Here is a 25221-nt window from a genome sequence, read left to right on the forward strand (position 1 = left end):
CTCCTCACATCCTGGTTCCAATACCTGGTACCCTTCCAGCCAGTTCGAGCCAGTCTCCAGCAGACCGCAGTCTGGTGCGAATCTCCCAACAGCAGACTCCAGCAGTCCACAGCTTCCATGGGTTCCTCGCCTCGAGTCGCCAGCAGTCCGCTGCATACGTCAGTCCCTCAGCCAGAGCCTCCTCACTGGTCCGCTGCTGTAGTCACTGTCCCCACAAGTTGTCTCCCACTTCTCACAGACAGATGGAGCACGATCTTCCCGTCCTCTGGTGCTCTGCTCCAGCCCTCTGCCTCCCCTCGTGCTGCTGCCAGTTAATAGGTGCCGCCATCTTAGGCTCAGACCCGCAGTCATGGGATTACAACTAAAACCACCGTCAGCTCCCTCAACAGTCCATTCAAAGCCTTTGTAGAGCAAATGGTAGTTGACTGGGCGACTGAACCCCATGGAAGCGCGGCATCTCCGCTCCCTCCCCAACAGATTGAAGATAACCATATATTATTAAAAGCATCAGATATCAAGAAGGACTCTGCTTCTATCTTTCTGCCTCCTTGCCATTCCTACGCTTCCCTATCACAACATCATGATTATATAATCGTTTCAGACAATTGATCTTAATTCCAGAGCCCATTTCACTGCTCTTAGGAAGATCAGCCCTATTCTTTGAGGCAGTAGTTCCTGTGGAAAAATGCCATTTTTAAGAGGATCCTTCATATCAGGAGTTCATGCAGTTAACTTCGACCTTCCAACAGTTTTCTAAATTATGTGGTTACTTAAAAGTCCAGAAATCATATTTATGTTCATAATTCCTTACACATTTACCAAACTGCTCAAACTTGCTTCATATATCCACCCTTTCATCTCAAGAAATTTACCTCTAAACTATCGTAGGCTTGTCAATTCCATCCATGTGCTTCAGAGTATATCACTGGATAATTGTGATATTTCTTCTCAACATCAATTTCCATACATTTAGCAACTTCTAACAATTAAACAAAAAAAATCTGTAATTAGATCCTGGACTTCCTGATAGAAAGACAACAGTCTGTCAGGGTCTGAGGTAAAATATTGAGCACCATCGCGCTGAGCACCGGCGCACTTCAGGGCTATAGGCTGGGCCCACTCCTATTCATGCTACTGACCCACGACAGCATCACCAGATCCAGCTCCAACAGCATCATCAAGATTACTCATCAACAACTCTGTATTAGAGAGAATGGAGAGTATCAAGTTCCTTGGAGTTGACTTAACTAGTGACCTATCATAGAAACTCACTTGTCAGGAAGGTGCAACAGCACTTCCTCAAAAGACTGAAGCGGACAAGCCCACTGACCACCATTATATCAACCTTCTATAAGAGCTCGGTCAAGCATGTCCTGGCCAGCTGCATCAGTGTGGTACTGCTACTGCAGAGAAATGGACCAGAGGTCAATCCACAGGACCATAAGAGTGGCAGAGAGGATCAGTGACGTCTTCCCCCCACCAACTGACATGATCTACCGGGATCATTAGCTGAAGAGGACCCCTTCTACCCTGTTGCTCCCGAAAGGGAAGAGATACAGGAATATCAGAGCCAGAACCACCAAGCTGAGGAACAGCTTCTTCCCACGGGCAAATGAGAACACTGAACGACCAAAAGGATCTGCTCACACTAACCATCCAAGACCCTCATTATAATACTTGCCCTGCAGATGTATTATTTGTCTGTATAAGGTTTTTTTTTTCTTGTCATGTGCCTGCCATGATGATCAGAGAACACAGTTTTGTCAGGTTGTACTTGTACATTCAGTTGACAATAAATTGAATTTGAAATCTGTGAACAATACTTCAATCATAAAGGCACACAAACCCAAAATGTGGCAGAAACGTCATCTACTCAAAACAATCTCCAGATGGCTGGTGTACGCAATGGAATAAAAACTTAAATAAAGCAGACATCGTTCTTCAAAGTGGCAGGGAGAAAGATGATCTCCATCCAAGGCTGGACCCAACTTGATTTTAATGCTCTGGTTAAAACGGAGAAGTATTTCAATGCCAGTCAGAGCAACCCTCACTAAAAGCACTTTTAATTTCTAAATATAACTGCATTTGGAATATATTAAATGTATAAATGCAATGGCCTAAAGTAGAGGGTTTAACATCCATGCTTCACAACCAAGCAATATTACAGCCCTGGAGTAACTACAGCACTGAGTAAATGACTGGTGCTCCAAATCCCCCAACCCTTGGTGAATGAAATGAAGGACAAGCAACAATCGATTACAGATAGCACACTCAAAGCTTGTCAATTGTCTCAGAGTATAATGAGTGTGTCAAGAAACTTACACTTCCAAAACAAACAAAAAAAGCAAATATACTTTTATGAATCTTTCATATCAATGAAATTGAGGGGATGCTTGTGTTTCAGTATTGCATTATTTTTTTTCCCCCCGTATGTAAATAGAGCTTATCTGGCAGTGTCATTCTTGTAATAGAACACAAGATAAAAGAGAACAAATAGTTCAATTGATTCTTCAAGCCTGCTCTGCCATTCATTAGGACCATGGCTAATTTAGTTGACTGAAATCTTGCAGCTACGGGAACTTGAGAGTGTCATCTTATAAGAGGCACATGTGCCACTTTTGCCTCAACTGCTAGTGTTCCATAACTTGTGAAGTCAATGCTGTCAGCACTTACGGCCATTGAAAATGCCAAGAACAATCTTCTTGATATTTAAAGGCGTCTAGCGTGGTACTGAAAAAAAAAGAATCAAAGTTTTCATGCCATGAAAATGGATATATGTACAGAAGACAACAGTTTTTTTTTTAAAAAACAGTTTAACATCACACTTGTCAGACTAACAGAAGTGGTACCTTCACAATTTCTTTTGGGAAATTTTCATCTTGCTGATTATTGCAATAATCACTGCATAATGGTACAATTCTCAGACAATCTGCTTATCAAGCACGAGCGACATCATAATATCGGATGGAGTTTCAGAGAAATTTGATCCCATTCCACTCTATTAAGAAGGCCAATTGATACCGCTGTGAAAGCAGGGCCACATACCCCAATCAGAAACATGCAATTAAACACTTTGAAATCTCAGAACAATTCTTCACTTGATCTCAAAAAGTACATCATGATTCTCCAGGGAAGCAGCAAATAGCTATGTAAATTACTGTGGATCCTTACGGTCTTCACTAACTGGGATACATGGAACACATAACCCAGCGACTGTCTGACAAATACTGTACGCCAAATAGGAGAACCTTATCAGATGGAGTTTAATTTTAAGACTATAACAAGCCTGTGCCACCCAAACACCACTTAATCTATAAGCCCCATACATATTTTGGAGGGTGGGAGGAAACATGGACAGAGAGAGAACACACAAACTCCCGACAGACACTGCCGGATTTGAACTCCGATTGCTGGTACTGTTAATAGCACTGTGCTAACTGCTACAATAACCTTGCTATACTATTCGTAAAAGTTTATGAAGATTATGGTCATACACCTTGCTGCTCTTGGACATTGGTATGATGGATGTCCTTTTGAAGTTGATGGGGATCTCGAACTAGAGCAGCCATAGGTTGAAAATGTTTGCAAAAATGCCAGCAAATTGGTGCTTTTTGAGAATGCAGCTTGGTAGATCATCTGGGCCAGATGCTTTCTAAGAATTTACCCTTTTGAAGGTTCTTCTCATGTCAATCTCAATGACTGAGAGCACGGTCACTGATAGTTTTCAGGGCTCATGAGGTTGCATCAGTATTATCCAATTTGAAGTGGCTATAGAAGGTCAGCCAGAAGTGATGAGTCATAATTACCGATGCTACCTGATTTTGCCTTGAGGGAAGTGAAAGCATGTCCACCCTGTCAAATGAGACTGCATCTTATTCCAGAATGGTCTTCCAGAGGTAACTCCTGGACTTCCTGCATGAACTTGAACTTCTTGTGCATAACTTTTCAGGAATGAAGTAGTTGACAGCAATTTATAACACTGAAATATCTTCAAGAAATTCATCCAATTAATTAATTTTAAAGTACATTTTTTCAATAAATGCAAATTTCTTTCTAAATAATGCAGAGCCTGGCTGGGTGGGTACAGGAAATTGGTGAAAGTGGACAGTTTACAACATCAGTGTGTTGAGTTTTATTCCCTGTAAAACAAGTTCATTAAAAGCTCTGCTTGTGTACTACTTCATGATTTCTTGTTGACCCAAGCTTCACTGGCTGCCTGGCAAGATATATATGCATTTTTGCCCTCCCTGTTCCTGCGTGAACACAATAAAATGATTCACGAGATTGATTTCTAGCTTGAATAGTTCATTTTATATGGAAAGAATGAATTGATCTTGCCTAAAATCTCTGGAGTTCCAGAAGAATGAGTGGTGGTTTTACTGAAGAGGTGTTTAAGGGCCAAGACTGTACAGATCACATCTCCCTTCCAAAGCTTTCATCAATTCATTTAAATATATGCCCTTTGGTTCCTACAGCACTTAATACCCTGAATATGCCTGGGATTGTCTGATCTTGGAATCTAAGCAGGCACAGGACTGGTCAGTACTTGGAGGGGAGACTGCCTAGGAACACCAGTTGTTGTAGGTTTCTGCGAGGGGCCCTGGACAAAGCAGTGACTCCGTCTGCCTTACGGTAGACCAAAAGATAAAGAATTTCGTGTATGTTGGATTTTAGATGTAGTATTATGTGACAATAAGGGAACCTTTACCTTTTCATGATCTCTGCTGAGGAAAATCCTTTCTCCCCCCCACTTCTGTCAGAGGTAGGTTCTTTAATCCATGTTACCAGTTTCTCTTGACAAAAAAGAGTGCTGAACATTTCCAGTAGATACAGTTTATAATTCACATTTCCAGCAGCTGTAATATTTGATTTTAAAGATAGGTCCTTCCTATTTACTTTATCCCAATCTTAAGGAAACAACATCAGACTATCCAATTTTTCCCTGCACTGGCCTTTACCAAACCTGTAATAGGCAGCAGGTTAAAATGCTAATACTACATTTTGAAGTTGATGTGATACCTCTACACCATGAGAAAAGAGGCAATGTCAAAAGCATTTCCAAAGCAGAGCACACGACCCCATTTCACAAACAGTGCACAAGAAACCTAATGCAGTCCGCTTATCTGCATTTTGCAGCAAAACTGAACAAGAAATAATTTAAAGCAAATCAATACTTTACGAATTCAGAGTGTTACCTGCAAAGCACTTGATAAAAATTTGAACTTTCAGTTTCCTCTCATTCCAATGCAAAATTTTCCAATTTGAATGGCATAATTACTGTTAATGGCATCATTAAACTTTGTCCTACACAAGTGCTGTATGCAGAATGTTGCATTTAGCAAATTGGAATTTGTGATAAAGTAGAGGATGCATGTTAATAACAAGGCTAGCAATGTTGAAACAGAATGGCCAATTTTGAACAGCTATACTTGACAAGTGGCTCAGAACAATAAACTGCCGACAGATATCTGAGAGCAACACATGGTCTGAATTTTCCCACATTTATCTTTTCTATTCCTCAGTGATTTTCACAAGCAGCTTTACGGTTCTCATTTATTTTGGCAAACTGACGAGTCTGGAATAGGCAACTATCTGGATTTTATACCAAGAATGCAGGAATTGCTGGAAATAAAGACCAGAGCCCCTTTCATACCTGCAAGTGATCCCAAGAATGAATCTGCCTTTAGTGTCTAGCGTGAAAGCAAAATCAGCTTAATGCCAGCATCAGACGACATCATCTCACGCTGAGGACTGACGGCCTGGACTCCTAGTACAATCCCCGGCGTTGCAATCAGACAAGTGTGAAACGAGTAATTTCATTGTGGGATTGAAATGACCCACATTTTTGTGCGAGTCCAGGAACATGAGGAAGAAAAAAATTAAAATGAAGATATAAACTTTGCCATGGGGAAGTCAGAGAGAGAGAAAAAAAAATAGCTATAGTGGACAATTTTTAAACAGTGTTGGAAAATTGGTACCGCTATAGTGCACAATATACAAAGGTCATGGGATAAAGCAATGGTGGACTTGACTTCCCGGAATGCCATGCAGTATAGATACCCCTCCATGAATGCTCCGTGCATGTAGTCGTGCATACAGCCCTTTCTCTGCCAAGAGGGCAGATTCGCCATCACTTTTTCCCCCATGGTATTTCTAAATTGTACATGATAGTGCATTCAACTTTCCCATGCTGTATAAATTGAGTGTTATAGCACTACCAACTTTCCTAGCCTGTTGAAAAATTGTCCGGTATTGGTATTTATTGCTAGCACTTCCCCACAGTCCTTTATAAAGGTTTATATAGGTTTCCACAACAACAGGGCCTGAAGGCCTCATACTGTGCTGTACATAAAGCTTAATTATGTTATAATTAGGCATGATTAATTTTGTTCAAATACAAGATCATAATACATTGAACAGGATTTTGGGCAAGTCCACCTTTGTTCGATATGTCATGGCATCACTGGTAGAAGGTAGAACAGTCCTAACCCCAGGAATGGCTCCTTGCAAGTGTAAAAGCATTCAGTATCCCAGTTAGGAGTGGTCAAGTGTGAAAAGCCAAACCCCCATTCCCATCCCAGGACACGAAAGGGCCAATTTAGTGGGACACAAGTGTGAAAGGGGCTCATGTTTTCCTTCACTATCCAGGGAACCACCTATTACAGCAAGTACATTATAGCCCCTTCACAGTTGCAGCACCTCTATGTTCAAAAACTGTTTCTATTTAACAACTCTCAGGTTCTTGAAATTCCCCTTTTTACACTCACTATAAACTACAAAAAAAGATTTGGTCTACAAGAATGAAATGCAATTTATTTTCCCTGTAATAACTTTAACTATGAATATTTATGCACTTATCCTTTATATTTGTTACTTCTTTCCATTCTGTTGTAATGTATACCATTGGAGTAGGTGTATTGTACCTGTTTAACTGCAGCAAGCAAGAATTTAGTTGCATATATGCACTGTACAATGTATACGATAATAAACTCATTATTACTGTGGATCTTAAAGGTTAAATTAGACCAGGTTTTCCCAGGAGAAACCATGTCTGAGGATCACCGGGAAACTGTAATCCTCCATTAATAAATGGTATCCTTTTGCATTCCACGAACTACCAATCAGCCAACACTCTGACTCAATACTCAAGGGAGCATTAGAATGTCTTGACCATAAATTGTTACTTGCGTTCCCACAGCACCTCAAATTTTCTACATGGTAGATCAATTTCCTCTGAAATTTGCACAGCTAAAGTATGACGCTGTGTGACCTGAGTTTTTCCAGCCACTTTGTAAATTCATTTGATGGAACTTTATTTTACAGGTATCCATCTCACTCCACAGATCCACATCTTCTACTGGGCACTAATGAATCTACATCACTCCTCGTCTGCTGTCAAAAGGCCTATATGTGATACTGATCATTGAAACAGATCACAGAAAGAAAAAAAATAACCAGAACATTAAAAGGAAAGGTCAGACAAGATAAGAAACTTAAACTGACAATATACTAACGACAAACATTCATATAACCTCAAGAATTTTCATTTAAAGTGAAGACAGGTTAACATGCAAAATGTTTCATAATTTTTTTTTCCCTGAAAACAAATAACTTTCACATCCAGCAGAAAAGAGCTGAAAATAGATCAGGTATTTTCATAGACTACTTTAGGATCTATTTTGAATGCCTTTCTGTAAAAGGCTTCATTATTGTTACATAATTCTACATTTAGAATGTTATATACATGAAAATCTTTAAATCCTTATCTCCACTTTGTCCAGCCCCAGCAAGGAACAAACTCACAACCCCTGGTTTACAAGGCCAGTGCTCCACCATTGAGATATGGAGCCACTACAAGTCCTCAACAAAGATTAATCATCTCCAATTGATCTTCATCCTGTTTTTGGATCATTTTTGGTGCAGAAATTCACCAAACACTTCATGTCACTAACATATCATCTCCCCCCTCTAACACCAAGACAATTTAAAACATCATAATATTCAGATCCAAAGCTTGAGATTCATTCTGATGCAATCACACACAGAAATACAAGGTCTGCTATGTGTGTCCTTGTCTATCACTCATTCATATTTGGATAGGTAAAGAGGAATTTTACAGAAGAAAATTATGCACCATGAGAGCCTGGAGCAACATGTCTGGCATCATTAGGAAATACCTGTGGTGTAAAGCAAGAATGTCAAGGTAATGAGCAATCTGCTCAACCAATTATCTAAGTTTTGATTTTTAAAATGACATTTACAATTATGTTTGTACAGTTGCCTTCATGGGTACAACACTGCCCTCTTCAGAAAATCTTCAAATAAGAATACATCTATATCAGGCAATGTTTACTCCAATTTGTGCTGCCAGTAGAACACATCAACAGGCAGCTCAAGACAAAATATAGTTGGGAGTCCAGGAGTTACAAGACCCCAGACTTTAAACATTGTACTTGCCTCATTCCCTTAACCCTCAAATTCACTGGGAGTAAAAAAAAATCAGCCCCAAGCCAACTTTAATCAAGACCAGTTCACTCAAATGAATTTACAAAATGGCTAGAAAAACTCAGGTCACACCAAAAGGCAATCAACCTTTCAGGCCTGAGCTCTTCAAGAGTCTGATTTCAACTGAAATTTTATCTGCCTTGTGTGTTCTATGGATGCTGTGTGACCTGCTGAGTTTCTCTAACACTTTTGTGTACTGCACCAGACCACAACATATATGGATTCCTTATTTACATTCATAAGGATTGTTGATAAACCCACATCTAGATATTAATTTTAAAAATAATTTGCCAATATCAGGGATGTATTAAAAATGTGATGACCAAAAATAAGGATAATTAAACATATGAATTTATTTTCAGGATGATGTACAACATATTAAAACATAGTACAGTTGAGCTACAAACTAGATGGCTTCAAATAATATTTGAAGATATGAAGTGTTGATATTAATAAAATTACTAGTTTTTCTTCCAAGAATTGGGCAGAAGCAAAACATTACTCAAGATCATGAAAAAGTTACAAGACACACAATGAAGAAGGCTAAAAACATCAGGACGAAGATTTTCATCCTGTATAACTGAAAAAAAGGTTTTCAATGCAAAATTTTGTCAGTTCCAAGGCATTTGAGTACAAAGTGAAATACTCGACTGATGACCTTCTTTCAAGATAGTCTCCAGAAACATTATTCCTGTGTAAAATTCCCCTGTAATATCAACAATAATGCAACACACAATATTTATCGTCAATACGACTTTCAACGTCATTGGTCTGCATTCTCTGCCACGTTGTTCCACTCATTCTGCAGCCTCCTTGCTTACTGGGCTGTGAGTCGGAGGAGGAGGAGGAGGAGGAGGAGCTTGGTGAAAGTGACGAGAAGGTAAGCCAGTGAGGAGCGGCTCAGTGAGTGAGTAGAGCAGTGAAGGAGTGAGACTTCCTGGCTTTGGCTCATCAGGTAGAGGAGTGAAGGAGTGAGACTTCCTGGCTTTGGTTCATCAGGTAGAGGAGTGAAGGAGTGAGACTTCCTGGCTTTGGTTCATCAGGTGGAGGAGTGAAGGAGTGAGACTTCCTGGCTTTGGCTCATCAGGTGGAGGAGTGAAGGAGTGAGACTTCCTGGCTTTGGCTCATCAGGTGGAGCAGTGAAGGAGTGAGACTTCCTGGCTTTGGCTCATCAGGCTTCGGCGAAAGCAGGCAAGGAGAAAAGGTAAGCTGAGTTATTTGCCTTCGTATTCAGAGTCATGCCAATAGGGTTAGTGCTCTGTACTGGGTGTCACATGTGGGAACAATGGGTGACCTCCACCCTCCCAAATGGCCACATCTGCACCAGGTGTACCGAGATGCAGTTACTAAGGGAGCGAATTAGGGATATGGAGTTGCAGATTGATGACCTGCGGCTTGTAAGGGAGAGTGAGGAGCTAATCGACTCAACTTTCAGGGCGATAAATACTCCAGAACCCGTGTCAGGTAAGTGGGAAACCGTCAGGGGCGGAAAGAAAAATGGAGAGCACACCAGTGACTATCCCACTCAGCAACAGTTGTGTTGGATTCTATTAAGGGAGATGACCGGACAGAAGATGGCCACGGGCACCAGGTCAATGGCAATGAGCCTGGCAGAGTGGTGCAAAAGGAAAAGGAGAAATGCAGTAGTTATTGGGGACTCCATTGTCAGGGGTACAGACAGGAGGTTCTGTGAGCCAGACAAGTATACCCGCATGGTATGCTGCCTCCCTGGTGCAAGGGTACGAGATATCACAAATCAAGTCCAAAATATTCTGAGAGGAGAGGGAGAGCAGCCTGATGTCTTGGTACATGTGGGTACAAACGACATTGACAAGAAAAGGGAGGAGGTAATGAAAAGGGATTACAGTGAGCTGGGACAAAAGCTGAAAGACAGGAATGCTAGGGTGGTGATCTCGGAATTACTACCTGTTTCAAATGCAAGTGATGAAAAGAATGTAAGGATAAGGAAAATGAACGTGTGGCTGAGGTGCTAGTGTACAGGGCAAGGATTTGGCTTCTTGGATCATTAGGATCTCTTTTGGGGAAGGCATGATCTTTACAAGAAGGACGGGGTTGCACCTAAATCCAAAAGATGTCAACATTTTGGCAAGTATGTTTGGTACAGCAGTGGGGCAAGGTTTAAACTAATTTGGCAGTGGTATGGGAACCAGAGTGATAGGAAAAAGGGTAGGGAAGATAAAGTAATGGCCAGGAAAAGTAAAATAGGAAAAGCAATGTTGGGAGGAGAAAGTAAAAAAATCAGATGGTGCAGTGAGTTTTCGGGTCAATGATAGTGTTAAGAAAATTACAAAGAAAAATAGTGGGCAGAAAAATCAAAAAGTTTACAGAAGTCACTAGATATTAAAAGGACAAAGAGCATAAGGGCACTTTATCTGAATGCCCACAGTATTAGAAATAAGGTTAGTGAACTTGAGGCACAAATCAGTACCCATGCCTATGATTTGGTAGCCATCACGGAAACATGGCTACAAGGTGACCCTAAATGGGAATTAAACTTTCAAAGGTATCAGGTGGTACAAAGAGATACACAGGATGGTAAGGGAGGTAGAGTTGCACTCTTAATCAAAGATGAGCTCCAGGCAGTAGTGAGGGATGATACAAGATCTAAAGAGCATAATGTTGAGTCCATTTAGGTAGAGATAAAGAATTACAAAGGGAAAAAAATTATTGATGGATGTTATCTATTGCCCACCAAATAATAGTTTAGTGGCACAGGAAATAAATAGAGATAAGTGAGGCATGTAATAATGATACGGCAGTAGTCACGGGGGAATTTAACTTCCACATAGATTGGGAAAATCAAGTTGGTCGTGGGAGTCTAGAAGAGGACTTCAGAGAATGCATCCGCGATAGCTTTCTTGAGCAGCATGTTAAGGAGCCCACAAGAGAAAATGCTCTCCTGGATCTAGTGTTGTGCAATGAGATAGTTAGAGGAAATAATGTAATAGTCAGAGACCATCTGGGAAATAGCGATCATACATAGTATGATTGAATTTCTCATTCAGATGGAAGGGGAAATAGTTAGATCTGAAACTAATATATTATGCTTAAACAGGGGTGACTACCATAGGATGAGGGAGAAATTGGGCAGAGTGGACTGGGAGCACTGGCTAATTGATGAAACAGTTGAGGAACAGTGGAAGATTTTCAAATAAATATTTTGTAATGCTCAACAAAAATATATGCCGGTCAGGAAAAAAGGCAGCAAGAGAGGGAAAAATCAACCGTGGTTAACAAAGGAAATGAAGGAGAGTATAAAATTGAAGGTGCAGGTGTACAAAGCTGCAAAGAGCAGTGGGAAACTGGAAGATTGGGATAACTTTAAGAGACAACAAGGGGTGACAAAGCAGGTAATAAGAAATGGGAAAAAGGATTATGAAAGTAAATTGGCACAAAATATAAAAACAAAAAGCAAAAAAAATTATAAATATATAAAACGGAAGAGGGTGGCCAGAGTTAACATAGGACCCTTGGAGGATGAGAAAGGAAAACTGGTAGCAAAAAAATGAGGAAATGGCCGAAGCATTGAACAAATATTTTGTGTCAGTCTTCACGGTGGAAGACACGTCCAGCATGCCCAAGTGCGGAGTTAAGGATGCGAATGTTGGGGAGGGCCTTGATAAAATAGTTGTTACAAAGGAAGTAGTGATGGAGAAACTAATGGGACTAAAGCTAGACAAATCACCTGGTCCTGATGATATGCATCCAAGGGTTCTGAAGGAAATGGCAGAAGTTATAGTTGATGCATTGGTGGTCATATACCAAAATTCCTTGGATTCTGGGCAGGTCCCGGCAGACTGGAAGAAAGCAAATGTCACGCCACTTTTTAAGAAGGGATGTAGGCAGAAGACTGGAAATTATCGGCCAATTAGCTTAATGTCTGTAGTTGGAAAAATGCTTGAAGCCGTCATTAAAGATGAAATAGTGAAACTTTTGGAATGCAAGGGTTCAATCAGGCAGACGCAGCATGGTTTTAGAAAGGGAAGATCTTGTTTGACAAACTTGTTTGGATTCTTTGAGGATATAACGGGTGCGGTGGATAGAGGGGAACAGGTTGATGTTGTATATTTGGATTTCCAGAAAGCGTTTGATAAGGTGCCGCACAAGAGACTTACCAGTAAGTTACAGGAAAGTGGAGTTCGGGGAAGTATATTGGCATGGATCGAAAATTGGTTGACTGACAGGAGGAAGAGAGTCGGGATAAGTGAGAGTTTTTCAGGTTGGCAGAGAGTGGTAAGTGGGGTGCCGCTGGGGTCGATGCTAGGCCCACAACTGTTCATCATTTACATTGATGACGGAGAAGGGGACAAAGTGTGGTGTAGCCAAGTTTGCGGATGACACAAAATTGAGTGGAAGAGCAAATTGTAATGAGGATGTGGAGAGTCTGCAGAGGGATATAGTTAAGCTGGATGAGTGGGCAAAGGTCTGGCAGATGGAGTACAATGTTAAGAAGTGTGAGGTTATCCACTTTGGCAAGAAAAATAAAAGAGCTTAATATTATTTAAAGGGTGAAAAATTACAGCATGCTGTTGTGCAGAGGGACTTGGGAGTGCCTGTGCATGAATCGCAAAAAGTTAGGTTGCAGGTGCAGCAGGTAATTAAGAAGGCGAATGGAATGTTGGCCTTCATCGCTAGAGGAATTGAATTCAGGAGTAGGGAGGTAATGTTGCAACTGTATAAGGTACTGGTGAGACTGCACCTGGAGTACTGTGTCCAGTTCTGGTCTCCATATTTGAGGAAGGATATACTGGCTTTGGAGATGGTCCAGAGGAGGTTTACTAGGTTGATCCCTAGGATGAAGGGGTTGACTTATGATGAAAGATTAAATTGTCTAGGATTGTATTCGCTCGAGTTCAGAAGAATGAGAGGAGATCTTATAGAAATGAAGGATATGGATAGGATAGATGTAGGAAGGTTTTTTTGAGCTGGCCGGGGAAACTAAAATGAGAGGACACAGTCTCAAGATTCGGGGGAGTAGATTTAGGACAGAGATGAGGAAAAATAGTTTTTCCCAGAGAATAGTGAATGTTTGGAATTCTCTATCCAGGGAAGTGGTTGAGGCTGCTTCATTAAACATATTTAAAATTCGGTTAGATACATTTTTACATGATAGAGGAATTAGGGGATATGGGGAGAAGGCAGCTAGGTGGAGTTAGGTCATAAATTAGATCAGCCATGATCGTATTGAATGGCGGAGCAGGCTCGATGGGCCATTTTTGGCCTACTCCTGTTCCTACTTCCTATGTTCCACACACAGCTCATCCTTCCAGGCACTCAATGATACTCCTGCATTAAAATGAATTTCAAATATTCCAAATAAGATTTGTTGACAAATATCTGATAAATTTACCAGATAACTCAGGAAGCAACAGAAAATGTGAGAGAATCCAGGGCAAGCTCATCACCCATGATTATATCCACCCATTTATGGGGATTGACATTTATAGCGAGCAGATTTCTCTGAAAAACAGCCTTCACTGAGAAAAGTGACCTTTTACAATCATAAATATACACTCACAAAAAAGCCCCGATTGCTTTGCCTGTGAAAAGTGAACTCTGCAATCACTCTCAATTACCCAATGCCAGGACCATTCCAAACTGATGACATGGTTCTCTGCCGCCTCTGCCTGACTCACTCTGTTAGGTCTGCTTTGTTCATGAATGAGTGAGACAAACACCAGGCTGAGTCGAAATCAGGGTTCTTTGTTCTTTATTACCGGATTGTAACACTTGCGACCAACCATGTTAGTCGGAGAATGCATTCTGCCGTTATCAGCAAAATGGTGATTTTTTATACCCTTGGATATGTGCTTAGAACATCATCATATCATTACTTGTCCAATGACTAAAACTGTTGCTATCCTTTCCCTGCTAGCTTCCTGCCTCTCAATCCATCAATGTCTCTCTTATCTTGTAAGTACAAGGATGCATTCACATCTTGTTACAGCCCTGTACATTCCCATCTCATGATGTTTTACCTAACAGGAGTACAAGGACACCTCCCCTTCTTGTTACAGCCCTGTACAGGGTAACTCCCTACACATTCCCATCTCATGATGTTTTACCTTACAATCCCTCCTTTGTCCTCTTTAGAGGACAATCTCGCCCTGACTATGCTACCACCGCGTTACATTAGTTCGCCTATTATTGCCAAGCTCTATACGGGTTCTGTTCACAGGGCAGTTCGGCTGGTGGGCGAGGGCTCCCCCAACCCTCCTTTGCGTACACCCCACATCCGTCACCCCGATCCCATTGCCCGTTTACAAGTTTCATCCCATTTGCCCCCAAGCAAAAAACTAGCTAACCCCCCGTACATTAGTAAATTCCCAAGTTAACATATGGTCTACAATCTAATTCATAATATTTGTTCTACAATCAAGGTTATAATATTTAGGTTACAAGCAAGGTTAAAATTATATGTGTAACAATCTAATTCACAATCCCTCCTTCCCATCACATTCCCCTTCAGACTCCAGATCGATCTCAGCAACTTTCTCCGCCTCCTGTAATGTGAGATAGTCTTGCTCCACAGCCTGCACAGCTTGATATTTCGGAGGCAGTTCATCACGGTCAGCAAAGGCTCTCTCTATGGTCCTCGTGACCAGCGTTCGAATGCATGGAATACAACAACAGCCACAAGTGATAAAAATTGATACAGAAATGAACAAACCCAGCAAAAGTTGTCCTAACAATGTGCTCCATCTCCCAAACACTCCCTGTAACCAGGATAAAACAGGATTGGAGACTCCAGACTGGGCTTTTAATTCTTTCGCCAATGCCCTAAGTTTCGTTAACCCCTTAGTGAGTGATCCATCTGGCCCTGTGTTATTAGAGATAGAAGTGCAGCATAGATCTCCAAACATAGCACACACTCCACCTTTCTCTGCCAGGACCATATCAATCGCTATCCTATTCTGAAGTGTCATAAGGGAAGTTTCTGACAGTTGTTGATGTATTGCCTCAACAACGTCCCTGGTCAAATTTGCAAGGCGCTGGACATTATAGTGAATAAGGTTGATCCTATTAACATTCTTATTTACAGTGATGGGAAAAATTGCACTAAAAACAGGAAAACTTTCAAACCCAGCTGCAATCTCATCGGCTAATTTAAATTCGTCCGGAATATTCCGGGCTTGGCCAATGGCATCAATCCATACCCCATCAGGGTTCCTTCCTCCCGGCCCCAAGAGTCCAACACTCCTCCTTTTTCTCCACAGCCAACTCTCTGTGTGGCGCAATTCTAGGGAATCCTCGTCTCCCTCCTGCCTTTTGACAATCAGCACTGGCGCATTAAGGGTTACTAGAGCACACCGACCATCCCAGTTAGCGGGGAGCCAGTTGTACAGCACTTTTCCTCCACAAAACCACCAAATATCCGCCCTAGCCTGGGTCAAGCGGGTTGCACTACTGCTATGTGAGAGATCAACATGAGTCCTGCACGAGTCGCTGGGCAGCCAACCCACATGGAAAACGTGCGCTGCTGTGTTGTTGTTGGCAAAACAAGTAACATTAGTTATGCCTGTGGATCTAAAGACAGGGGGAGCTACATTAGCCGGAGCTATGGGAAACGTCTGTTCCCATATCAGACACCTATTCAGTGGGTTGGATTCTGACATTAGGTTCAAGGCGCAGTCCATAGCATCTGTCTCCTCAAAAATTGATCTGCTCATCCGTAATAATGGCCTTCCTCGGGCACAGACCCAGCAGTTCCCATACCCTGCTTGGTCCGCATATTTACCCATCTGATCTATCCAGGAGTTTGACTCATCAATACCTGTCTCAATTGCTATCTTCTCTCTCCTGGACATCTTCGTACTGTCGAATTTTCTCACTTCCCCCTCTTTCGAAGTGGGTTTAATTATGTCCTTTGTGTATGTTTGTAAGTCGAACCTCACCACTCCCCAAGGATCTTTTCCATTAATAGACACTCCAATCATTAGATAGAAGAGGTCTCCGACACCATGTTCTCTCCCTGTGCCTCCCTCGCATGTCTTGTACTGTAGTAGGTTTTCGATACCCTAGTATCATTTCTCTATGTGCCTCAGACATGGCCGTACCGTTTTTACCCACGAGTCTTCCTAGGAAAGTTACCACCCTCCTTCCGACCTGACATTTCGACCTTTTTACTTTAAATCCAGCCTCGCCTAACCCCTTGAGTAAAACTGCTGTCCCTGTCAGGCACTCATGTGGCGTTTTCCCTGCTAATATTAGGTCGTCTACATACTGAATCAGTGTAACATCTTCCGGGAGCTTTAATTTCATTAGGATTTCGCTAAGGGCCTGATTGAACAGTCCTGGACTGTCCTTATAACCCTGAGGTAATCTAGTGTATGTGTACCGATGTGCTTGGTAAGTGAAAGTGAACCAGTCTTGGCATTCCTCAGCTAATTTCAAGCAGAAGAATGCGTTTGCCAGATCAATGACAGTATAGTATTCGTGCTCCGGACTCAGAGCCCTAAGTGCTACATATGGGTCTGGGACTGGTCTCCCGATGGTCTTGGTAGCCAAGTTAATCTCCCTGAGGTCGTGTACCATCCTCCAGTCTTTTCTACCCTGTTTGGGAACAGGCATGATGGGCGTGTTCCACATACTGTCAGGTGCCGCCCTTAAAACCCCTGACTACATTAACCCTTCTATCGTTCCTTTAATACCCTCCTCCTGACTGGGCGACAAGCGGTATTGTTTTCTCCATATTGGTTTCTGCCCGGGGTTGGCCAATTCTAGAAATACCTCTCCTTTTATTACTCCCACATCATAGGGCCCCGTTGTCCATATATGTGGACTCAGATTAGAAAGATATTTGTCTGAGTCTCTGTGATCAATATTTTCTCCTTCTATGGCTCGGTCTCTTTCTACTTTCTCATTCACAACCTGGTCCCATGCTTCAATATTCAGTCTGACAAATTTTCCTCCCTCCGAGGTGGAATATCCCGGGATTTCTGTCTGCCTGTATTCACACCCTATCGCTTCCTTTACCATCGGACCCAGCTGTCGAGCGTGATGATCTTTGGCAATACCCAAGGTCACATGAGGCACACTTTCTACTCCTAAGCAGAACCACTCCATTTGTTCTTCTGTCATAACAACCATAGCAGCTATTCCCTCCTTACCTACAAAGATAAATGGACAATGTATCGTTTCTGTCTTCCCTTCTTTTAGAGAGTCCCACCTCTCCTCATATTCCTGGTCCGGGTGGATGGTGTAGTTTAATGTAACATGCATAGGATCTAGTGGATAATGGTAATCCCCATACCGAGGAATACTGGCCCTCCACTCAAAAAACTGTTTAATCAGCCCTGGGCCTGGTTCATCATACAGTAGCCGACTCCAGAAAATACTAACCTCCACAGAGTCTTCTGAAGCGTTAGATGGGGTCATTACTATAAACTGTCCTCCCCTTCTTATTGTATCCCCTGGGTATGTTAACCGAAGGCCCTTCTCAGAACATTGTATGGTTATTCCTAGTTTGGTAAGAATGTCCCTTGCTAATAAATTAATGGGGCAACTTGGCACAACCAGGACAGGCGTTTTAACCCTTTGTCGTCCAAATGTCATATCGATGTTATCTGTATAGGGCTGTGTTTCCCTTATCCCGGAGAATCCTATTGTAGATAATGTTTTGCCCGAAAATGTGCTCCCTGGGGGTTTTTTAATCACTGTCGTAACTGCTGCCCCTGTGTCAACCATAAATTCAATTTTTTCTCCATTTACCGTCCCCCAAATTTTTGGTGGCTCCCAGGGAGGCGTGATTTTTGATTCTCCTGGGCACCGTCAATAATCAAATTCAGCACCTTCCTCAATATAGTCATTACACTGAGGTGCCTGGACTTGTTGATCACTCTGCCACCCCCCGATTCTCTGGGGCCCATCAATGTGTCCACCCCTACCCCTTGCTTGTCCTCTTAAGTTTCCTCCTCTTCCCCGATAGCCTCTAATAGAGGGTAATCTTTTTCCCCTTGCTCTCCCAGCCTCCGGACAGTTCCGCTGGTAGTGTCCAGGATTTTGGCAGTACCAGCATACTACATGTTCCCCTCTATACATTGTACCTAGCTGTCTTTCCCAACCATTTCTTACTTGGGGTCCCGGATTTATCACTGGCCCCATGACCTGTGGGACTATCTGTTGGGCCGCTAATTTAACCCCTATATGTTCTATGGCTCTCACCAATTTATCGGTTGTTTTGTCCACCTCCTTCTGGGACGCACTTTCTGACTTAGCATGCTCTGATTGACGATGTCGTTTGATTGCATGTGTCAGGTGTCTTTTCCACAAATCCTCTGACACTGTCTCTAATCCCACAATGTCCCTTAATTTTGCTTGAACCGTAGCAGGTAGTCCGTTTATTATCCCATTACGAAAGTGAGCCCTTCCTAAGGAGCTGTGGTCGGGTCTTTCTCCAGTCCCTGTTTCCCATAAGTCCCATGCTCGAGTGAAATACTCGTGTGCAGTCTCTCCTTCCTTTAGTTGAAGGGTTACCAAGGCATCCAAACTATAGGGTGTAGGAAATGTTTCTCTAAGTGCTTCCCAAAATTTATTCCGAAGTGGGTTAAATTCTATTTCATCCCCCAATTTACTGCTTCTTACAATTTTCTCTATTTGCTTCAGGGCCCCTTCTGCCTTTAATTTTATCATGATAGTTCTGACATCTGCGAGTGCTAATTGTTCTTGGCAGGTTTCTCGCTCAAAACAAGAAATCCATGGACTAGCCCCATTACTCAACGGAGGTAGTTTTTTCATTAAACTCTCTAAGTCCATTCGTGACCAGGGTACATATTTTTGAGTTCCCCGTCCCGTGATCAGTAATGGGCATTGATATCTCAATTTTGGGGATTTCTGCTCCTTCTTTACTCTTGGCATGCATTTATTTATCCCACCTTGTTCTGACTCTTCTTCGTCACTGTCACTGTCCCTATCAGCTTCCAATGTCTCAGGGTCAAAGGTATATTGGTCACGTTCATCTCTAAGATAATCTTTTCGGCCATAGTTTAGTTGTTTCACATCTTTCTCTTTTGTCCTAACTATGTCCAGGTAGGCATGTCTATTTTTCTCCCTCCCGAGTCTTTTCCTTTTACTTTCCTCCCATGGTGGATCGTATCTCGTTTCCTCTTCTGTACTACACTTTTCGTCCTTTACTCCTATTACCATTCCTTCAGCTTTAATTTCTCCTGACAGTGTTGTAGTTATCTTTTCCACTTCCTTCAATACACCTACCATTAATTCTTTTTGATCCTCACTGATCTGCCCCAGCACATTAATATCTCTGTTTAAGTTTTTAATGTTATCCTGAACCTTTTTCATGTTCCATTTCTGTATCTCTAACTCCTTTTCTATTTTCTTGGACTCCAGAGGGGTCTCTACATCTATTACTCCCCCTTCTATTTTTATTAAAGGGGCCTGTACCTCGTCTGATGTATCCCTATTCCCGAGGTTCTTGTCACACCCCAGTGTCTCAATATCTGGATATAAGGGACGTGACTCCAGTATCCCATCTGGGGTGCCAGGGGCACCTTTTGACGCCACATATGTATAGGGCGGGGGTCTACAAGCTATTTCTACAGGGGCAGTAACAGGTGGGTTACCAGGGAGACCAAATTCTTCAAATAGAGCTAGGACATCGCGGTACTGAATCTCCTTGTCTCTCACCCTCTTTTTTGCTGACTCGCGATTAAAGATTTTGTTTTCTGTGTCCCGTTTTGTTTAATTGTATAAGACTCACTTATAAATGATTTATTGTCAGAGTACATACATGACATCACATACATCCAGAGACTATGAGAGAGAGAGAGAGAGAGAGAGAGAGCATAGCGAGAGAAAGAGATAGAGAGGCAGATACACAGAGCACAAGAGATAGAGAGAGAAAATGCCTTGCACTGGCCCCACTGGGAGAAAAGTCTTCAGATTAACACTTTCGTTTCAAAGGTTTTAAAAGGTTCTCATCCTGTGATCACTGGTCTGGATCAGATTGGGTCTCCCACCACTGGGAACTATCACTCCTTCCTTCCCTCCCACCTCGAGTGAGCTACACGTCAGCCCACAATGTCTGCCCTGATCCCGCAATGGTGGGGGTGCGGGAAAGAGGGAGGGAGAGAGGATAAAACAGGATCCCATTTGATGCGGAGCTGGAATTGTGGGCACAAAATTAAAACCAAATTGTATTTCTCTGCCCTGCCCAACCTGGGGATTTCAGGGCAGCACCGCCACAGATTGGGATTGGGAGGGGGAGTGGGTGAGAGAGGAGGGGGGGGAGAAGAGAGAGAGGGGGAGAGAAGAGAGAGAGGGGAGGGTGAAAGGAGGGAGGGAGAGAGCAAACCCGGACACTTCGTGGCTGGATACTGGAAACAGGCACTTTTCCTTTCCCTTCTGTGTTTTGTTTCTTCCAGCTTATCTAAGCCTCTACGTTTTAAAATTTTTTTTTTTCCCTCACCTGTCAGGAACATCTCAGTGCCCCCGGGTAACCAACCCCTCTTCCTCCAGCGGTCTACACATTTTAGGAGCATTTTTTGTTTTTCCAATGCCGCATTACTGGTATTTCGCTCCTCTAATTCCTGATTAATTTCCTTAATAACTTGGTCAAAAGTCTTAGCAGTCAACTGTACAGCCATAGCTGCGGGACCGCTTTCTAATGCCTGTTTTAATTTAGGTTTTTGTCCTAAATTAGGGGATCTATGTCAACGAAAATTGCTTTTAAAAATGTCTCCTTGCAAGCTGGATGACTAATATCTTTTAAAGGAACAGTCTCTAAGTCTTGTCCTCCAATTGACTTCAGGCTGTCCTGTATACTCTGATTGCTCGTTTTCCACTCTCTGTTTTCCAAAAGGGGTCTGAAAGTTAAATTACAACTAGAAAACCAAATATTTGGGCTATACTTTTGTCCTGTTTCCCTGTACCAACCTATGAATTTACGTAACTTTATCTCCTTGGTGATGTTGGGAATACCCTCATTTAACTTATCAAAAGTATTTCGAATAAACCGGGTGTCTCTTAGGAGTTTATCAACTTTTTCATTAATATCTCCTACCTGATCCGGACACAGCTGTCGCAGCCTTCTGTCGTCGTTCTTGTTCACCAGGCAGGCGTCCCTCAGAACTTTTTTTGTTGTCTCAAGGTCTCTAGTGTCTGCTGTGGTATTCCACCACGGCGAATTGGGGAAATAAATTCTTAACTTCTCAAGTGTACAGACATTATCATACCTACCGGACATTTATAAGTCAGTCTCTCAGATACAATTGAGGCCAATAAGCCTGAACCTTTGTTTTCTTTCAAAGCCCAACCTTCACGTGGGAGATTTCTCCTCTTAATAACCAGTTTAGGGCAGAAAACTCAGGTCCTCAATTGTTTATAGACCACCTTCTCACTCTATTGGACTTTGCAACGACACAATAAAGACTTTTAAACTCTAGTAGTTTCTTGCGAAGCACTTAATAAATGTCATTCAAACACCTTAAGGACTTTTATCTTGTCTGTAATCACTTACGTGTTACAATCCTGGCATGCGACCTTCAATTGTGGTCGTCTAATTTGTCCGATCTCCAGTTCTTACTGACAATCATAAAGATTTTAAAAAAAAAAGAGAGAATTTTGTTAAAACAGGCTTCTCTGGACCTTTTTATCAGCTGGCTGAGATGATTGTCAGAAAAAACAGAAACCGTCGTCCAGTGTTCACTCACCCATCACGTCGGGGTCACCAAATTGTTAGGTCTGCTTTGTTCATGAATGAGTGAGACAAACACCAGGCTGAGTCGAAATCAGGGTTCTTTGTTCTTTATTACCGGATTGTAACACTTGCGACCAACCATGTTAGTCGGAGAATGCATTCTGCCGTTATCAGCAAAATGGTGATTTTTTATACCCTTGGATATGTGCTTAGAACATCATCATATCATTACTTGTCCAATGACTAAAACTGTTGCTATCCTTTCCCTGCTAGCTTCCTGCCTCTCAATCCATCAATGTCTCTCTTATCTTGTAAGTACAAGGATGCATTCACATCTTGTTACAGCCCTGTACATTCCCATCTCATGATGTTTTACCTAACAGGAGTACAAGGACACCTCCCCTTCTTGTTACAGCCCTGTACAGGGTAACTCCCTACACATTCCCATCTCATGATGTTTTACCTTACAACTCTAATGCATTAAGGAGATCAATCAAGTTCCAGACTCCAAGAAAAATTTCATAAAACACTACTGCACAGTACAGGTCCTTCGGCCAACCTATATATTCATACCAAAAAAAAATGAACCCTCCCTACTTCAATCCATTTTTTTCCATCTATGTGTCTGTCTAGGAGTCTCTTGATTCCCTGTTTCACCTCCACCACCAGTTCTGCTGAGGAAATTCAGTAGCCACCACTCTGTGCAATAAAACAGAAATGTAATAGTACACGAAATTGCCTTAGTCTGCCATAAGCAGACAAAAGGCACTTTTACACAGCCACTGAGAAGCAGAAAATTTTAGGAAATTTTCTGCTCTGTTGGCGGTGGAAAAATGTCATCACAGAATTTGTTTGCCAAATTCCATCCCGTAATTTTTCCCCACCAAGTCCCCTACACGTTTTTATAGAGAGGCTGCAGTCAAAATTGACCCCAGGCATTCCATAAGAAACTGCTAATCAACACGATGTTCCAACTCTGACAATCTTTGCAACACCGGAAGGTAGCGTAAAAGTGCTTCCTGCGTAAACGACCATTCCAGAAGAAAGCATGCAAAAAAGATTGCTTATGGAATTTTTTTTTTCCTTTTATTTCTGTGTAAAAATCATAAAAGATTCACCATTAGTATTGGCAAGCTCCCCTTACAGTCACAAAGAGCAAAAGAGCGTCCCCACCCAGAGTCAACAAGTGACCATGGATTCGCCTCCAGCATTTCCGTAGCCTCTCCTGACGCACAAGATTCCAGTTCAAATCATTAGCACATGGAACCCAGACCCAAACCTCCAACACGATGAGGAAGCCTCCAATGCCCAGTGCTCTTTGGGAGCCATTCTTGCCCTCAGCGTCCTCTCGAATCCAAAAGGAGTCAAAACACAGAAATGCAGGAGGAACTCCGTTAGTCTCTCATAGGATGCTGCGGGACCAGCGGGGATCCTCCAGCATTTGTGTTTTGACTACAATCACAGATTTTCAAGTTTCACTCCAGTAACCCCACAGCCTGGTGTGAGTCCTACAACCTCAAACCACCAGTAGCCCGCAGCCTATGCGAGTTCCTCACCCGCACGTCACCAACAGCTGAAGAACGCCTGAGCGCGTACTTCAGCCACAGAGCCCCCTTGCTGGTCTGCAACTGTCGTCACTATCCTTTAGGTCATCTCCTTTGCTTCTCCTTCTCAACGTGGGGTGCTCACCCCACCATTGGTATCCTGCGCTGGTCAGCTGGTTCTTAGAGTCTGCAACCCATCGAGGTCGTGGCTGAACACTGGTGCCGCCACCTTGGACCCATACCCTGCGGTGGCAGGATTTTAAATAAAATGCATTAGCTCTTTTAACAGAGTTTTTGAAGCCTGTACAGAGCAGTTGACAGTGGAACTGGATGGTAGAATCCTGCAGAGGAACACAATGTCTCCGCTCCCCAATCTCCCTGGGTCTGCAACAGTTGAACTGCTGCCAGTACAGCAGCTCCAACAATCCCTGCTAAGAGCAAATGAACAACCCAGAGAGATCTTTGTGGCCTCATGAATGCAAATAAATAGATCGGCAGGTTGATGGGTCATGCAAGGTTGATATTTCTGTCCCAGCTATTCACAATTTATGTCAATTTGACTGACAACACAAATGTTATTTCCAAGTTTACTAATGATAGCAAACTAGATGGAACAACAGTAATTAGAAAGTCAAGAGGGTTGAGGGGACATAGTGAAGATATTACAGTTAAAAACTCCTGGTATCCAGGTGTATGAGCACATCTCAAGCCACCAGAAAATCCATTTTTCTACCAATCCCCATAGGTGCTGGATTCCAGGGGTTTTATTGTATTTACTTGCAAAATCTAGAAATGCAAAGCATTTTTAAAAGGTTGCAATATTGTGGAATAAAGACAATACAAAAGTATAGCAATTAGTGCTGCTACCTCACAGCTCCAGCAAACCATGTTCGACCCTGTCCTCGGACACCATCTGTGTGGTATTTGTAGTTTCAGATCAGATTTCAGATTCTGATTTAGATTTAATGTCAGAGTAAATACATGACATCACATAGAACCCTGAGGTTCTTTTTCCTGCAGGCGTGGCAGAATTACCACATTGGTGGTGCAAAAAAAAAGCACTAAACAAACAAAAAGAACTGTAAACAGGTAACATATGTTTTTCTTGTGACTCTGTACATTGCCCTGGTTTCCTCTGACATCTTGAAATGGCACATCATCTTAACAAAGCAGCTCATAAATGTTTCTACCATTATGTAGTAAAGAATTTGTGTAAATGAATTATCATCTAAAATAATTTATAAATACAAACTTGCCCTCTGCCAATTTCACAATGTGAAAGGAAATCAGTGAGCTGAATAGAAAATCTATTATTCCTAAGGTGCAACAGACAAAGACAAATAACTTTAAGGAATACATTTCAGATCTAAAACCCAAGAAAAGTTGAAATTGGAAAGCTACAGATTTGCCACATAATTAGACATCCCAAACTCCAGGATCTTAAGGACACTTCCACCATTCAAGTTCCCACCAGTCATGATATATTAGATGCAAAGA

At 42.2% G+C, this 25221-nt stretch overlaps 1 protein-coding gene and 1 long non-coding RNA gene across 2 annotated transcripts in view; both read right to left on the bottom strand.

Moving 5' to 3' along the window:
* nphp4 (nephronophthisis 4) overlaps window positions 1-25221 on the bottom strand; it is a 346370-nt gene that overhangs the window by 267505 nt on the left and 53644 nt on the right. The window lies entirely within an intron of this gene.
* LOC138754590 (uncharacterized) lies at window positions 1869-3011 on the bottom strand. The gene is made up of 3 exons (XR_011351842.1): window positions 2850-3011; window positions 2674-2730; window positions 1869-2003 (listed from the first exon to the last, which is right to left on the bottom strand). It is a non-coding gene; the product is annotated as an uncharacterized lncRNA (long non-coding RNA).

Source organism: Narcine bancroftii, chromosome 2, assembly GCF_036971445.1.
Source record: "Narcine bancroftii isolate sNarBan1 chromosome 2, sNarBan1.hap1, whole genome shotgun sequence".
Taxonomy (NCBI): domain Eukaryota; kingdom Metazoa; phylum Chordata; class Chondrichthyes; order Torpediniformes; family Narcinidae; genus Narcine; species Narcine bancroftii.